The following is an 18,343-nucleotide window of genomic DNA, read 5'->3' as shown; positions in this document are numbered from 1 at the left end:
AGAAGCGGACCTCGGGGAAGATCAGTTTGGATTCCGTAGAAATGTTGGAACACGTGAGGCAATACTAACCTTACGACTTATCTTAGAAGAAAGATTAAGAAAAGGCAAACCTACGTTTCTAGCATTTGTAGACTTAGAGAAAGGTTTTGACAACGTTAACTGGAATACTCTCTTTCAAATTCTGAAGGTGGCAGGGGTAAAATACAAGGAGCGAAAGGCTATTTACAATTTGTACAGAAACCAGATGGCAGTTATAAGAGTCGAGGGGCATGAAAGGGAAGCAGTGGTTGGGAAAGGAGTGAGACAGGGTTGTAGCCTCTCCCCGATGTTATTCAATCTGTATATTGAGCAAGCAGTAAAGGAAACAAAAGAAAAATTCGGAGTAGGTATTAAAATTCATGGAGAAGAAGTAAAAACTTTGAGGTTCGCCGATGACATTGTAATTCTGTCAGAGACAGCAAAGGACTTGGAAGAGCAGTTGAACGGAATGGGCAGTGTCTTGAAAGGGGGATATAAGATGAACATCAATAAAAGCAAAACGAGGATAATGGAATGTAGTCAAATTAAATCGGGTGATGCTGAGGGGATTAGATTAGGAAATGAGACACTTAAAGTAGTAAAGGAGTTTTGCTATTTAGGGAGTAAAATAACTGCTGATGGTCGAAGTAGAGAGGATATAAAATGTAGACTGGCAATGGCAGGGAAATCGTTTCTGAAGAAGAGAAATTTCTTAACATCTAGTATAGATTTAAGTGTCAGGAAGTCGTTTCTGAAAGTATTTGTATGGAGTGTAGCCATGTATGGAAGTGAAACATGGACGATAACCAGTTTGGACAAGAAGAGAATAGAAGCTTTCGAAATGTGGTGCTACAGAAGAATGCTGAAGATAAGGTGGGTAGATCACGTAACTAATGAGGAGGTATTGAATAGGATTGGGGAGAAGAGAAGTTTGTGGCACAACTTGACTAGAAGAAGGGATCGGTTGGTAGGACATGTTTTGAGGCATCAAGGGATCACCAATTTAGCATTGGAGGGCAGCGTGGAGGGTAAAAATCGTAGAGGGAGACCAAGAGATCAATACACTAAGCAGATTCAGAAGGATGTAGGTTCCAGTAGGTACTGGGAGATGAAGAAGCTTGCACAGGATAGAGTAGCATGGAGAGCTGCATCAAACCAGTCTCAGGACTGAGGACCACAACAACAACAACAACAAGCATGAACGCCCAACTGCACCGACCGTCCGCCGTGTCATCCTCAATCCACAAGCGTGACTTGCTGCGGATATGGAGAGGCATGTGGTCAGCACACCACTCTCCCGGCTGTATGTCAGTTTACGAGACCAGAGCCGCCACTTCCCGATCAAATGGCTGCTCACTTCGCCTCACAAGGGGTGAGTGCGGCTCGCTTGGCAACAGCGCCCGGCAGACCGGATGGTTACGCATCCCACCCGACAGCGCTTAACTTCGGTGATCTGACGGGAACTGGTGTTATCACTGCAGCGAGGCCGGTGGACTGGAAATCCTTGTCTAATCAGATAAGTTCCGATTTCAGTTGATAAGAGATGATGGTAGTGTTCGAGTATGGCGTAGACCCCACGACACAATGGACTCAAGTTGTCAATGAGCCACTGTGCAAGCCGATGGTGGGCCGTCCTGGTGTGGACTGTGTTTACGTGGAATGGACTGGGTCCTCTGGTTCTGCTGAACAAATATTGACTGGAAATGGTTGGGTTCGGCTACTTGGAGACCAGTTGCAGCAATTTATGGACTTAATATTCCCAAACAACGATGGAAATTTTACGGATGACAATGCGCCAGGTCACCGGGCCACAATTGTTTACGACTGTTTTGAAGAACATTGTGGACAATTTCAACAAATGATTTGGCCACTCAGATCGTCCAAATAAATCCCACCGAAAATTTATGGGATGTAAAAGAGAGGTCAGTTCGTGCAGAAAATCCAGCACCGGCAACACTTACGCTGTTATGGACGGCTATAGAGGCACAAGTCTTAATTTGCCAAAAAGTTTAAATCAGCGCACACTCCATTTCAGAGCGAAAATCTACTGTGGTAAAATTCAATGTATATTTAAAACACACACACACACACACATATGCAGTTTGTCGTATTATTCAGTCTGAAGATTGCTCGACGATTCACAACCGAAATACAATAATAGGAGAAGAAGTCATTTGGTTTCATTCCCAGAACTTCATGGATAAATAAATGCTGTGGCCGAGAGGTTCTAGGCGCTTCAGTCCGGAGCCGCGCTGCTGCTACGGTCGCAGGTTCGAATCCTGCTTCGGGCATGGATATGTGTGATGTCCGTAGATTAGTTAGGTTTAAGAAGTTCTAGGTCTAGGGGACTAATGACCTCATTGTGCTTACAGCCATTTGAACCATTATTGATAAATAAATAACAATTGTATAAAATCACATTGTAACGCCTCCCATGAACAGTAATACATGATCAGTGACCGTTTAACTGAGTCGAACGTGGAAAAATTGTATTACATTTGGTGAACCGACTCAGAAATTCGTGACCTGTGCACTGGTACCAATAGGAGTAATACGAGCTCTAACAGCCAAAGAGGAAATAGGATTGTGGTTAGATTACTATAAAAAGTACAGCGAACGTTTTATCGTAGCTAAAATAGACGCAAATCCAACAGTCACACCAGTTAGAAAAAAGTGATGTTTTACCGCCAAGAGCTGCTGCTAAATATTCTTTATTGAAAAGCCAGTTTCGGTCCAAGGACTATCATCAGGTTCATAAAACATTTACATCATACTAGGCGGTATAAAAGGAATAGTCTCAAATAATAAGATGAATGAACTCTTCACTGTTGTCAAATCCACCTTCTAAACCACTGAAGCGATTTCAACGAAACTTGGCACACACATTCCTTCCTGTTGGGTAACAATCGTTGTGGGAGTAAGAACAACCTAACCAAGATGGTTCATAAAGATATGACATTATAAATACAGAGATGCATGAAAACCTGCCGCATTGTGCAGGACTTTTAAATTTATTACTTGTTTTCTATTAACTCCATTCTCAACATATTTCGCGCCTCTGAATGTACCCACAAAAATATATCATTGAACGACACATAGTTCAACATATATGGCGTCATAAACACTGAGATGCGTGAAAAACTGCCGCATTATGCATGAAGTTTTAATGCATTTAATCATTACTACTAAGACACTCCTACATTCGAGTGACATTATGGAAATCCCTGACAGCTTTTAACTGCGAAGCGCACCTGATTGTAGGCGAAAACAGTATCCGTCTATAAAGCTAAGAGGAGGCGTTGCTATAGAGACGTTTACAAAATCGCGTTGTTGACACCGGAAGCAACTGCGCCCAAGGTACAGAAACTGTGAGAGATAACATTTATTAATCTGGATACTGTACTTATACATTTGTACATTGTGCATATTTCTTCGTACTGTTGTTTCATAATTTCAAAGATGTTTTTACGAACATATGGAAATGAAATTTTTTCGATACTTCACTACAGACACAGTTCACTCTTTGTTTTCGTTTCTGAAATAAAATGGGAAAAATAAATACACGGGCAATGCCAGGTTTGTCAGTTAATAAATTTATATCGTTAGTCATAAAAATGCATCAAACAGTGCAGTGCTTCATATTATAAAAATAGTCAGCATTAACGTTGTGCAGGTGTTCTACATACTGCAATACTGACTAATTCATGGATTTTATTATTTGACGCAATTGATCGTCAGGATGAGCAAACACACGAGTTTCGTGTAACTTACAACGCGAAGTTGTAACAGCGAATACGTTATCGAACAGGAGTCTGGTGGAGGTAAAAGAAACTACTTGATGTTTCTATATGACCCGGTATGAATATAATCCAACAAGTAACAGCAAACACAGCTAATGGACTTGTTTTTGACTTTCCGTCAAAATGTTCTTTCATTATCTCTGGAAGGTTTTTGCACTAATGACATTAAACACCGATACAGTCACGCAGTGAAGTACGGACTCATACTGAACATTTCACTTTGAAAGTCGTGTAAGTCCATTTGTAGTATGCTGTGCCGCCGCTAACACGGTTCTCCGCGAACGGCAAATGAGACTGAGCGGCAGGTCGCCCAGCCTTAACTGCCTCCCAATTATGCTATGAGCAAAACAATAACGCACAATGCATTACCTATCAGCCAGACGCAACGGACCGCTGTGAAGTGAATACAGTTATTTTCTGTGACTCTTCAATGAGAGAGCTTTTTGAACAAATGAAATGTCGCATAATTTGTGCTTATTTTAGTAAAGGTCATGTATTAAAATAGTAGCTTCGGACGTTTGAATTCGACCACCTCCCGACGACGAGAAACACGAAAAGCAGCGCCGCCACATGAAGTAAAGTATGAATACGCTCGCCGCATGACAGCGCCGGCGTGGAGGTGTTAGGTATGAATACAATTACTGTTATTAACCAGTTAACCATCTGCTCACACAGACAACATAGGAACACTTTGTCAGGCAATTACATTGCTACAACTTTGTGTCGCTGAGTGTGGCAGCAGCTTGAAACTGATAACAGGTAACACGAAGCGTTTCGAACGGTGCCGACTTTTAACCATCAGCATTTTGGGGGCCAGCAGCCAATATGCTGCAGTCTTACCATATCTGGTGTACTGGTGCCTCGTAACATACTAAATGTGTAGTTTAAGAATTATTAATAACAAGATCGGTACATATGCAGCCTGAGGTGCCTCCTCGCAAAGTCAGTATTGGCCCTTGAACAAAGAAGTTTAACGACCACTGTTCTAAGCGGTGAACCAAGTTACGCATAAGAACTTCACACTTGCAACAGCAGCTGTCTTTGCCATTACATATACATCTGTTCACTGTGGCTGATGCTACCCATTCGAATAACGCAATATGTAGGGTTACCGCCTAAAACTTGCCCCGCAAATATTGCGGAAATGGAAAGTGCTACTGATGTGCGGTTTCCACAGAATTAATTAGTAGTCAGGGGTCCATATTTTTAGTCAATTAACAGATTGTAATAATACTTAGAAACTGTACTTTTTGCTCAGACATACACTTTTTTAAATCGAACAATGCCCATTGTCATTAATAAACAAAAGTTAGGGTAAATTAGAATGTCAGTGGTGTTCGTTGCAGCATTCTAGTGCGAGTCGCTTACGAGATATCGTATTTTGGAAAGATTCCACACCGAGACTTGTACGATACCCGTGGTAGCACACACTAAAGAACAACACAAGTTCATACGCTAGTTATGTCTTCTGACGAGTACCGAGACAACTGACCATCACATGTGTTCAAAATTACACCCGGCAGCGGCAGTACACGCTTCCTGTCTGGTATGGAATGACTGCTGCACACGCGCTAACATTTCAGCGGAGGTGTCCTCCAAGTGGGCTGCAGTAATACATCATTGCATATTTTCGGGTGTAGCTGGTATGTCCTTGTAGATAGCGTCTTTCAGCTTTTCCCACAGAAATAGTCTACAGGCGTCATACCTAGGGAACGGGCAGGACAAGATACAGACAGGCCCTCTGCATCCAACTCAGCGATCTGGAAACAATTCGTGAAGACATGCTGTAGTACATCGCGAACTATGGGCTGAACAGCCATCATGTTGGTACCACAGGTCCCTAGAGGAACTTTTGTAGTATTCGTGGAAGATGGTCTGTCAGGAGGCTGCGATACTCGTGCACGTCCAGTGTTCCGTCTATGGAAAACGGGTCTATGAGCTGATAGTTCACTATCCAACACTACACGTTTACACTCCATGGGCCCTGACGTTCCACCTGACGAAGCCAACGGGAGTTATCAAGAGAGCAGAGTTATCAAGTATGTTTACCTGGCTATGATTGGTAAATGTGGCATCACTAAACAAGATAAATGATACATCTGGAGTATCCTGTCTCAGTGCCCCTGTATGGTAGTTTACACAATTCTCATAATCGTTTCCATGGAACTCCTGATGCAGAGAGATGTAAAGGGATGGAACCTGTGTCAGGAGAATGCGTAGGACACTTGCCTGAGTCATGTAACTTCGCCGTGCAGCCGGCCGCGGTGGTCTAGCGGTTCTAGGCGCGCAGTCCGGAACCGCGCGACTGCTACGGTCGCAGGTTCGAATCCTGCCTCGGGCATGGATGTGTGTGATGTCCTTAGGTTAGTTAGGTTTAGGTAGTTCTACGTTCTAGGGGACTGATGACCACAGATGTTAAGTCCCATAGTGCTCAGAGCCATTTGAACCTTTTTTTTTTTTTTTTTTCGCCGTGCGGTTGCGGGGCAGCCGAACGTGTGGATCAACTACAACAGCAACGAGAACGTTAATTTCCCCTACTTCTGTCATCACGTGTTTCCTTATTTTGCGCTGTCTAGGTGTTACACTACCACTTTCGCGTAACTTGTTGTAGAGACTGATAACTGCCGAGATGGTTGACGCTTATTGAGATATTTTGCCGCATACACTGTACAAGAACGAACTGCGTTCTTCCTACACCCTCCGTACACCATGAGCATGTCGGCTTTTTCTGAATTGCTTGGACTGTCACACACTAAGTAACTAAAAAGTCGCAATGCATCCAAGGGACACACAAGTACACTGTAAGCAGACATAACAACATCGCAGACATAACAACATTGTAATTAACAGCTATTGTTGTGGTCTTCAGTCCTGAGACTGGTTTGATGCAGCTCTCCATGCTACTCTATCCTGTGCAAGCTTCTTCATTTCCCAGTACCTACTGCAACCTACATCCTTCTGAATCTGCTTAGTGTATTGATCTCTTGGTCTCCCTCTACGATTTTTACCCTCCACGCTGCCCTCCAATACTAAATTGGTGATCCCTTAATGCCTCAGAATATGTCCTACCAACCAATCCCTACTTCTAGTCAAGTTGTGCCACAAACTCCTCTTCTCCCCAATTCTATTCAATACCTCCTCATTAGTTATGTGATCTACCCACCTAATCTTCAGCATTCTTCTGTAGCACCACATTTCGAAAGCTTCTATTCTCTTCTTGTCTAAACTATTTATCGTCCATGTTTCACTTCCATACATGGCTACACTCCATACAATTACTTTCAGAAACGACTTCCTGACACTTAAATCTATACTCGACGTTAACAAATTTCTCTTCTTCAGAAACGCTTTCCTTCCATTGCCAGTCTACATTTTATATCCTCTCCACTTCGATCATCATCAGTTATTTTGCTCCCCAAATAGCAAAACTCATTTACTACTTTAGGCGTCTCATTTCCTAATCTAATTCCCTCAACATCACCCGATTTAATTCGACTACATTCCATTTTCCTTGTTTTTCTTTTGTTGATGTTCATCTTATATCCTCCATTCTACTGCTCTTCCAAGTCCTTTGCTGTCTCTGATAGAATTACAATGTCATCGGCGAACCTCAAAATTTTTATTTCTTCTCCATGCATTTTAATTCCTACTCCGAATTTTTCTTTTGTTTCCTTTACTGCTTGCTTAATATACAGATTGAATAACATCGCGGATATGCTAAAACTCTGTCTCACTCCCTTCCCAACCACTGCTTCCCTTTCATGTCCCTCGATTCTTATAACTGCCATTTGCTTTCTGTACGAATTGTAAATAGCCTTTCGCTCCTTGTATTTTACCCCTGCCACATTCAGAATTTGAAAGAGAGCATTCCAGTCGTCATTGTCAAAAGCTTTCTCTATGTCTACAAATGCTAGAAACGTAGTTTTGCCTTTCCTTAATCAGTTTTCTAAGATAAGTCGTAGGGTCAGTATTGCCTCACGTGTTCCAACATTTCTACGGAATCCAAACTGATCTTCCCCGAGGTCGGCTTCTACCAGTTTTTCCATTCGTCTGTAAAGAATTGGTGTTAGTATTTTGCAGCCGTGGCTTATTAATCTGATAGTTCGTTAATTTACACATCTGTCAACACCTGCTTTCTTTGGGATTGGAATTGTTATATTCTTCGTGAAGTCTGAGGGTATTTAGCCTGTTTCATACAGTCATTTCTTAGCAGCTACGGAGGATGAATGGCAGAAACAAGTCTCAGGGTGAAAACTATTCAAAATACGATACCTCGTTAAAGAACCGTACTAGAATCCTGTAACAGGCACCCCTGACATTCTAATTTACCCTACTTTTAGTCTGTTAATGTCAATGGGGATTGTTCTGTTAAAAAAAAAGGTATGTTTGCACGAAGAATACACTTTCTAAGTATTATTATAATCTATTGATTGGCTAACAGTACGAGCCCCTGACTACCGATCCATTCTGTGAAAATCGCACATCGATAACATATTCCATTTCAGCAGTATTTGCTGTACAAGTTTTAAGTGACACCCTATATATTAACTGCTGGCTACAGCAACCCATCTCTAATAATGTACCCTCGTGGTCTAGTCAACAGTTAATACTTTGAATTAATTTAGCGATTTTTTTACAGTGACATGAGGTGCATGACCACTCATTGAGGTCGCCGCCACTCAACACTAACGGTCTACGATGTCGGAGTTTCCGCCCCAAACCTTTTCGCCAGGGACGCCTCCACCTCGTAACAGGCTCGTCAGTAGTGGGGCTTGCTACATATTGCACAATATAACAATTTGAGGGCTACTCATTTCCAACAAATGTTATGAATTCTACATGGTTTCCGCATGTTGGCGCAACTCTGCATTTTTTACATCAGCAAACACAGGTGAAAGAAGTGATAAGTGGCATATAGTAATCTCACGATTGACCAGGCATCAAACCCGAAACTTTTGAATCAATAGTGTGGCATTCAACCACTGAGTCACCAAGTCGACTCTTATATTTTTTAATCGGTCAAAACTGGCAGCGGAAACTAAATCATAGCTGACTGTCATCAATGATCGAATGAATCAATTTTTTAAATTAACTATTGCCAATGATAATTTTTTCACTGTCTACGGATTTTAATCGCAAGTGTAATGTGGCTAGATACTTCTTATGGAGCAGAAATGTTCCAGCTAAATTGGACATATTGTGGGACCAATCGTAAGAAGAACGCGAAGCATAAAGCAAGCGTTAGCCAAATGATGCTGTCAAATTAAGAACGTTTTTAGCTGAGAATGGGGAAATGAAAAAATTAGTATTACATTTTTATAAATTAATGTTGACTTATAATTCGCCTCTTTACAGTTTCCACGAAGTTATTATGTTCCTGTTCATACGTTCTATGCTTATTACTGCAGCGCACATGCTCCAAAGGTGACTGTGAAACGCGGGAAGCAAATTTGTGTCTTTTTCATCAGTTTTGATATTGATTTAATAACTGAGATTTCAAAAATTTATTAGGGGATTGCATTGAGATTATTTATTAAAAAAGATCTTGAACTACACTGATTGATAGTGCAGTGCCCTACGCAATTTCCCCTCTTCAAAATTATGAAGGACTCCCTGATTTTTTGAAGCCTTTGTGTGTGTGTGTGTGTGTGTGTGTGTGTGTGTGTGTGTGTGTGTGTGTGCGTGCGTGCTTGTGTGTGTGGAAAGACACAGTGCTGGAACTGAGATTGGGGGCCAGCAGAAATGTTACAGAGGAACCGCACTTCGTGTGGTGACTGGAAGGCCCTGACATTTAGTTCATAGAACAGGACTGCCAAGGCGTCCATGCCGTGCCGCCTTGTGAGACACCAGGGAGCGGAGGGGGGCCATGAGCTGCGAGCAAGACTCGATGCTTGCATTCCTAGACGTATCTTGAGACTGGACTGTAGTCAGAGCAGAGAGGCCAAGAAGGTCAACACAAATTAGTTGGTTATGAGTACAGGGTGGTCCAAAAGTCCGGAAACACCCTCATAAAATTCAAATGGAGTAGCAAACAAGGAAACAGAGCCCCTACACACGAGGAACGGGAAGGGCGAAACTTTATAGGCTATGCCACCAACATGGCAGCCATTTTGAAAGCCGCCATCTTGGATTCAACTCCAAAATGGGAATGTGATCATGTGACATATCAAACAGGTAGAGAATTTCACCAGAAAAAAAATGCCGTTGTTATAATAAACATAGCTTTATTCACTCTCGGGTTATAGCAAGTTACATGTGGCAGCGGTGGGACGCTCGGCAGCATGTGTGTTATGTTCCGAAGAGACATTACGCCGATGTTACACAGTCCTAAGAGACCACCAACAGTCATAGGAACGGCTCGATATGTTGTCCATTATGTTGGATTGTTAATGCTATCCTCGAACCCAGTCCTGATGAACTTAGACCAACACATCTGGCTGAATTTGACCACACACATCAACAATGCACTGCTCTAGATGATGCAAACCCCATATTTTCAAAGAATAAACCACTGCCTTGACATGACCCCAAAGATAAAAATCCAAAGGAGCCACATCTGGTGAACGTGGTGGCCACTCCACAGTACCCCTACAACCAATTCCCTTTTGGGGGAACTGCACATCCAGGTATGCTCGCACAATGTGTCCATAATGTGGTGAGGCTCCATCATGCTGGAAGAATTCCGGAAATGTCCCGTCCTCCGTTAACAATGAGGGAAGCACTTCTTCATCCAAAAACCTCAGATAACCGTTGGTTGTTAACGTACCATCAATAAAAAAAGGTCCAATGACTTTGGTACCCCACGCACCACACCAGACCATCACTTTTTGTAAGTCGACCATTTTGGAAGCATCAATCCCGTGCGGATTTGTGTCAGAGCAGTATCTGTGATTCTGCTTGTTCACTTCACCATTGATAAAGAAATTGGCTTCATCACTGAACAGCACCTGATAGGGGAAACGTGGGTTTATCTGCAGCTGCTGTGTCACCCATTCTACGAACTGTACCCAACAGTCTGGGTCATCCTCGTTCAGGTGTTGGAGCAGCTGAATTTTGTTCGGGTGCCATTTGTGCCGCGATAAAATTCGCAGTATGGAGGTACGGCTAACCCCACATTCTTGTGACGGGTGACAAGTACTCCATTGTGGACTCTTGCTAAATGATGCCAACACGCTCACTGTTGTTGCTTCATCGGTGGCGGATTTTGGCCTTCCAGTCTTTTCCTGCGACAGAGCCTGTTGCTCAGAATTTGGCCAAATGCTTGGCAACTGCGGTGTGAGTGATGGGCTGTCTGGTTGGATGATGACTGTTGAAATCCTCAGCTATGACCCGTGTGCTTCTTTCTCCTGATATCAAGATGATTTCAGTGCGTTCTTCATGTGTTAAGGACATTTTGTAATCTGTAAATAAGGAAACAATGATTAAAACGTTAGCATGAGTAAATGATACCTAACAGTTAAACACATGTAACATATCAGGCATGGGATCGTCTCTTTGCACCATTTCAGGCTCCATTTTATGACTTCTCAGTATGTAATACTCATGCTGCCGAGCGTCCCACTGCTGCCGCAAGTAATTGGCTATAACCAGAGAATGAATAAAGCTATGTTTAAAATAACAATGGCATTGTTTTTCTGGTGAAATTCTCTATCTGTTTGATATGTCAGATGACCACATTCCCATTTGAAATTTTGGAGTTGAATCCAAGATGGCGGCTTTCAAGATGGCGCCGTGTTGGTGACATAGCCTATAAGGTTTCCCCCTTCCCGTTTCTCGTGTGTAGGGACTCTGTTTCCTTGTTTGCTACTCCATTTGGATTTTATCAGAGTGTTTCCATACTTTTGGGCCACCCTGTAGTTTCATGTTCCATGGATCATTTGTACAATTAATGGTGATGGTGTTGAATAAGTCATTTTACGTTCGTATTAGACCTTAATGTGTAAATATGGTTACATGCTGACAGTTTACAATTTTTTTAAAAAATGCAGTTGGGGTTGGTACTTGCTACCCACTATCTTTTACACAAAAATAGAAAATTTTCCACACAACAGAACGATATGTCAAAAAGATACTTATCAGCTCGTTTTCAAATTATATTTGTTCTCTGGTAGACATTTTATATACTTGGGTTAGAGATTTGGTGTATGTCTCGATGAGACACCAGCCATGTGTTCACCCACTATGTATTGCTTGGCTGCTGTAAAATCAGACATTTGCAGAGCAAAAGGTCCTTTCAAATACATGTGACAAAAAGACAACAACATTGACATGGCGCTTAATGATATCAGACATAATGTAATAGAAAATTCTATTACATTTATTCATTTCAGAGGTGGAACACTGTAACTTTGTTGAATAAAGATTATCAGAGCAGACTGCAGCCAGTCGCCTTCTGTGACGGTAGAACGTTTTTATTTTACCTCTAGCAGTTCTGAGTCGTCTACTGATTCATTATCATATGGTACGAGCAGAGCTGCATATCATCACAAAAGGCGACTGGTTGCAGTCATCCTGATAACACCTTATGCAGATGAAACTATTGTGATGTAACCTATTTACATTCCTGAAGGTACAGCTGACACAAGTAATCGTTTTATTACTTAAACTGATTCCAACTGCCACATTCAAATGCTATTATATTGTGATTAATAAATAATCTGCATTCATTAACCTAAACAAAATCTATCACTACAAGCAGTATCCTGAGTTATCTCTAAAAATCTCTTAACACTGTATTACAGAGTGGAGGAAACAAGTGTCACTGTTTATAGTGATCTTGTAATGTATCATTCCTGGTCGCACCCCCCAGGCTCATCTTTCGGTATGGTGGATACCAAAGTCAGTTTCCAGTATCTTAGTCCACCCTGGACATGATGGGCTGGTCTCTCTGCAACTTTTTACCTCGGGTTTTGGTCAGAACATACGGCTTGTGACTTCCTCTACACTAGGAGTTGCGAGACTATACGCATTGACTCTGCGGGGAACCTGCAAGTCTGTTCATGTTCAGAGCCGTACAGAGATGATCGAGAGCTGCCAAAGCAACCATGCGCTTCTTCGACCTCCCCCTTCTGCGTTACTCCACATCCCTTCCCCCTACTACCCAAGTTCTGGATGGAGAGGCAAGTAAATTACGTATATCTACCAAATCCTTTCCTTTCTTCTTCCACTGTGGTGTCTCCAGGCCTCAGTCGACAGAAATCAAAATTCTGAAGTTTTGGGTCAAACAGCATATATGCTTTACCACCCACTCACCGACCTTTGAGATCCCACAAAAGCGTAACGAAGTCTTGCCGAACGCAGGAAAGCAAATTTCTCGCAAGTGGAGGACAATGGTTTCGCTCGTACCTGACGTCTCGCCAGCATTCTGTTGTGTCCGCCACTATAAAGTCACAATGGAGGCAGGTACTGTGATGCGTCCCTCAGGGTTCGGTATTAGGTCTTACATCCTTTTCACTGTATGTCAGTGATGTGTCATCAGTTTTGTCATACTGAAAATACCACATGTATGCTGATGACTTCCAGTCGTCACTCAATACAAAACCAATAAACCTGAAAATAGCTATCAATAATCTCAATTATGACCTGTGTGCACTGTCAAAATACGCACAGAATATAGGGTTAAAGCTCTGCCCATCCAAAACCCAAGCGGTACTGGTTGGTCGTTCTTGGCTCATTACCCCGAAATATCGGAAATCTCTACTATCTTTAATCCTAAATGGGACAAATGTCAACTTCTTTCTCTCAGCAAAGAGTCTAGCAGTCGTAATAGATAAAAATCGAAATTAGGCTGATCACGTAACTGGAATGTGGAAGAGGGCATCAGATTCTCTCCATGCCCTACAACAATGTAAAACGCTCTTCCCGCTTAATCTCAAAAAGAAACTTGTACTAACACTTATAGTTCCAATTACTGATTACAGCGATGCTTCCTGCAAGGTCTTTCTCAGGAAATCTCACGGTGCCTGGAAATGGTTATGTCTGCCCCTGTTAGTTATATCTGCGATGTTCGACTCTTTTATCAAATTTCACCATCATATGCACAGCTATACTGGCTGCGTGCATACAAGAGCAGAGATTTCCATACCCTCTGCTTTCTCTACCGTCTTATCAACGTACATTGTCCCTCATATCTTGCCTCTACCCGAACGCTCTTGATTGAATAACACAGCAGAAACGCATGTTCCCATCACAGAAAGGCCTTCTTAGTAGCAAGAACCCGACTCTGGAATAACTTCCTGCATTATATTAGAGAACTGAACCTCAACTCCAGCTTCAGAAGACAGTTAATGACAAATCTACAGAAGCTACAACAATGACTACTATTGTCTCCATTCGCACTCATTACGCCTGTACGTCTTCTTTTTTTTTTTTTTTTTCAACCAGATGTCCGCCTACTTAGCCGAGTGGTTAGCGCGTCTGACTGTCATGCAGCAGGTCTGGGTTCAATTCCCCGCCGGCTGGGAGATTTCTTTCTTCCGGGGACTGGAACAATTCACATAAGTTACATTTTTCACATGTGCGCAGTAAAATCAGTCATCGTCATCGCTTTTAAACGCATATGTATCCGCTAATCTCTCACTTTCTGTAACGACCAGCTTGTAGTAATAGCATTACATTTCTGCTATATGCTCAGCTTTTCTTTGAAAATGAATATGATCACTATTTCAAAGATCCAAAACGTGCTATTCTATATGCATAATCCCACCCAAAAATTACGTGAACTATTCCCAAATGGTGACAAAAATAAAAACACCTACAGACGTGCTTATGATTTTATTTTGTCGCTACCAGTTTCGACGCTTCATTGCGTCATCTTCAGGCTGTTTTGATGCAGTACAGGTTGGTACTATCACCATGCATAACCCGTCAGTTGCCAGCATTACTGTATTCGCTGATAATGTGTCAGCACTCCAACCATCTAGCTTTTGTATGTCCATCCTTTTAGCAGGACGTCTCTGGAACGACGGTCGTTTACTATCGTGACAAATAATAAAAACACCTACAGCCGTCCTTATGATTTTATTTTATTTTGTCGCTACCAGTTTCAACGCTTCATTGGATCATCTTCAGGTTGTTTTGATGCGGTACAGGTTGATACGATCCCCATGCATAATCCATTAGTTGCCAGCAGCCAGAGACGTCCTGCTAAAAGGATGGACATACAAAAGCTTGTTCCCAAATCATCCGAATTTGTGAAACACCTATTATGACTGTCTTCCGACTGATGGAATGTTCTCATACGCAAATTCCCATTCTGCAACTGAGTCTTTCACTTAATTTTCTGGAGCTATGAAACACTTCAAGCAATGGTCGATGCGTTTCGAAGTTCTCTGCAATAGATATTATTTCACTATCGTGTGATTATCGGATTTCCGTGCGGGGACTACTCAGGAGGACGTCGCTATCAGGAGATAAGAAAACTGGCATTGTACGGATCGGAGTGTGGAATGTCAGATCCCTTAATCGGGCAGACAGGTTAGAAAAATTAAAAAGGGAAATTGATAGGTTAAAGTTAGATATAGTGGGAATTAGTGAAGTTCGGTGGCAGGAGGGACAAGACTTCTGGTCAGGGGAATACAGCGTTATAAATACAAAATCAGATAACGATAATACAGGAGCCGGTTTAATAATGAATAAAAAATTGGCACGCGAATAAGCTACTACGAACAGCATAGTGAACACACTATCGTAGCGCGGAACAGACACGAAGCCCACGCCTACCATAGTAGTACAAGTTCATATGTCAACTACCACCGCAGGTGATGAAGAGATTGAAGAAATGTGTTATGTGATAAAAGAAATTATTCAGATAGTTAAGAGAGACGAAAATTTAGTAGTCATGGGGGACTGGAATGCGATTTTAGGAAAAGGAAGAGAAGGAAATGAAGTGGGTGAATATGGACTGGCGATAATGAATGAAAGGGGAAGCCGCCAGGTAGGATTCTGCCAGAGCATAACTTAATCATAGTTAACACTTGATTTAAGAATCATAAAAGAAGGCTGTATACGTGGAAGAGGACTGGAGACCCTGGAAGGTTTCAGATAGATTATATAATGGTAAGACAAAGATTTAGGAAACAGGTTTTAAATTGTAAGTCATTTCCAGGGGCAGATGTGGAATCTGACCACAATTTATTGGTTATGAACAGTACATTAAAACTGAAGAAACTGCAAAAAGTTGGGAATTTAAGGAGATGGGACCTGGATAAACTGAACGAACCGGAGTTATATCGAGTTTCAGAGAGAGTATTAGGGAACGATTTACAAAAACAGGGAAAGAAATACAGTAGATGAAGAGTGGGTAGCTTTGAGAGTTGAAATAGTGAAGGCAACAGTGAATCAAGCAATTAAACAGAAATGGGCGAGTAGAAATTATTGGGTAACAGAAGAGATATTGAATTTAATTGATGAAAGGATAAAATATAAAAATGCAGTAAATTAAGCAGGCGAAAAGGAATACAAACGTCTCAAAAATGAGATCAACAGGAAGTGCAAAATAGCTAAGCAGGGATGGCTAGAGGACAAACGTAAGGATGTAGAAGCATGCATCACTAGAGGTCAGATAGATACTGCCTACAGCAAAATTAAAGAGACCTTTGGAGAAAAGAGAAACACCTGTACGAATATCAAGACCTCAGATGGAAAAACCTTCCTAAACAAAGAAGAGAAAACGGAACGGTGGAAGGAGTATATAGAGGGTCTATACAAGGGCAATATACTTGAGGGCAATATTATGGAAATGGAAGAGGACGTAGGTGAAGATGAAATGGGAGATACGATGCTGGGTGAAGAACTTGATACAGCACTGAAAGACCTAAGTCGAAACAAGGCCTCGGGGTTAGACAACATTCCATTAGAAACTACTGATAGGCTTGGGAGATTTAGTCATACAAAACTCTTCCATCTGGTGAGCAATATGTATGAGACAGACGAAATACCCTCAGACTTCAAGAAGAATTTATACACATCAAAAAAAAAGTTTTGCATCACCCCAGTTCCCAGAACTCCTGAAGATAGAAGTTGACTGTGGATATTGTATCACAGACACAGTCCCTTTGACAGTTCAGATGTCACTAAATCCGCCCAAAGATGTAAACAACCATGCATGAGCAGCGCCTATAAGACGGTTGGGGTCCAACAGCCAATCAGTTTCAGTCATTCCATCAGGAAGTAGGTACAAGGCTCGTGTTGTCTGTAGTTCAACCATGCCTAGACGTTCAATACCGCGATTAGATCGCGTCCGCATTGTTACTTTGTGCCAGGAAGGGCTATCAACAAGGGAAGTGTCCAGGCGTGTCGGAGTTAACCAAAGCGATGTTGTTCGGACATGGAGGAGGTAAAGAGAGACAGGAGCTGTCGATGACATGCCCCGCTCAGGCCGACCAAGGGCTACTACTGCAGTGGATGACCGGTACCTACGGATTATGGCTCGGAGGAACCCTGAAGCAACGCCATGATGTTGAATAATGCTTTTCGTGCAGCCACAGGGCGTCTTGTTACCACTCAAACTGTGCGCAATAGGTTGCATGATACGCAACCTCACTCCCGACGTCTATGACGGGGTCCATCTTTGCAACCACGACACTATTAAGCGCCGTACAGATGGACCCAACAACATGCCGCACAGACTGATCAGGATTGGCATGAAGTTCTCTTCGCTGATGAGTGTCGCACATGCCTTCAACCACACAATCGTTGGAGACGCGTTTGGAGGCAACCCGGTCAGGCTGAACGCCTTAGACACATTGTCTAGCGAGTGCAGCAAGGTGGAGGTTCCCTGATGTTTTGGGGTGACATTATGTGAGGCCGAAGTACGCCGCTGGTGATCGTGGAAGGCGTCGCAACGGCTGCGCGTTACGTGAATGCCATCCCACGACAGAGAGTGCAACCATATCGGCAGCATATTGGCGAGGCATTCGTCTTCATGGACGACAATTCGTGCGCCCATCGTGCACATCTTGTGAATGACTTCCTTCAGAATAATAACATCACTCGACTAGAGTGGCCAGCATGTTCTCCAGACATGAACCCTATCGTACATGCCTGGGATAGATTGAAAAGGGCTGTTTGTGGACGACATGACTTACCAACCACTCTGAGGGATCTGTGGCGAATCACCGTTGAGGAGTGGGACAATCTGGACCAACAGTGCCTTGATGAACTCGTGGATAGTATGTCGCGATGTCGCGACGAATACAGGCGTGCGTCAATGCAAGAGGACGTGCTGCTGGATAGTCTGTTTAGAACGGCGATGAATTCTCCTGTAAGGTACAGGTACGCCACAACAGCAGGAGACAAGAAGAACCGTATTCCAGTGAAGAGTGTTGCAGCCCACGCCCTCGTTGACGGACCTTGTGTTTTCTGTGGTTGTAGACTTAATTTTAGTATTGACATTAATGATACTTTTCATCATGGTAATGGTTGGCTCACTGTAGCCATTGTACGTGGAGGTACAGGAGTTCCTAACGTACCTGAACTTGAAAGTTTCGTTGATAGAGACATTATCGCCTATCGTACCTACCATA

General features: G+C 42.6%; 1 protein-coding gene across 1 annotated transcript in view; it reads left to right on the top strand.

The window, feature by feature from the left end:
* The window catches only part of LOC126204080 (probable tubulin polyglutamylase TTLL2), a 376,176-nt gene that overhangs the window by 126,415 nt on the left and 231,418 nt on the right, over positions 1 to 18,343 (top strand). The gene's annotated exons all lie outside the window — the stretch shown is intronic.

The sequence above is a fragment of the Schistocerca nitens genome, chromosome 9 (genome assembly GCF_023898315.1).
Source record: "Schistocerca nitens isolate TAMUIC-IGC-003100 chromosome 9, iqSchNite1.1, whole genome shotgun sequence".
In the NCBI taxonomy this organism is placed as follows: Eukaryota; Metazoa; Arthropoda; class Insecta; order Orthoptera; family Acrididae; genus Schistocerca; species Schistocerca nitens.
The sequence above is the reverse complement of the archived record's forward strand: the minus strand, read 5'-3'. Positions and strand labels throughout refer to the sequence as shown.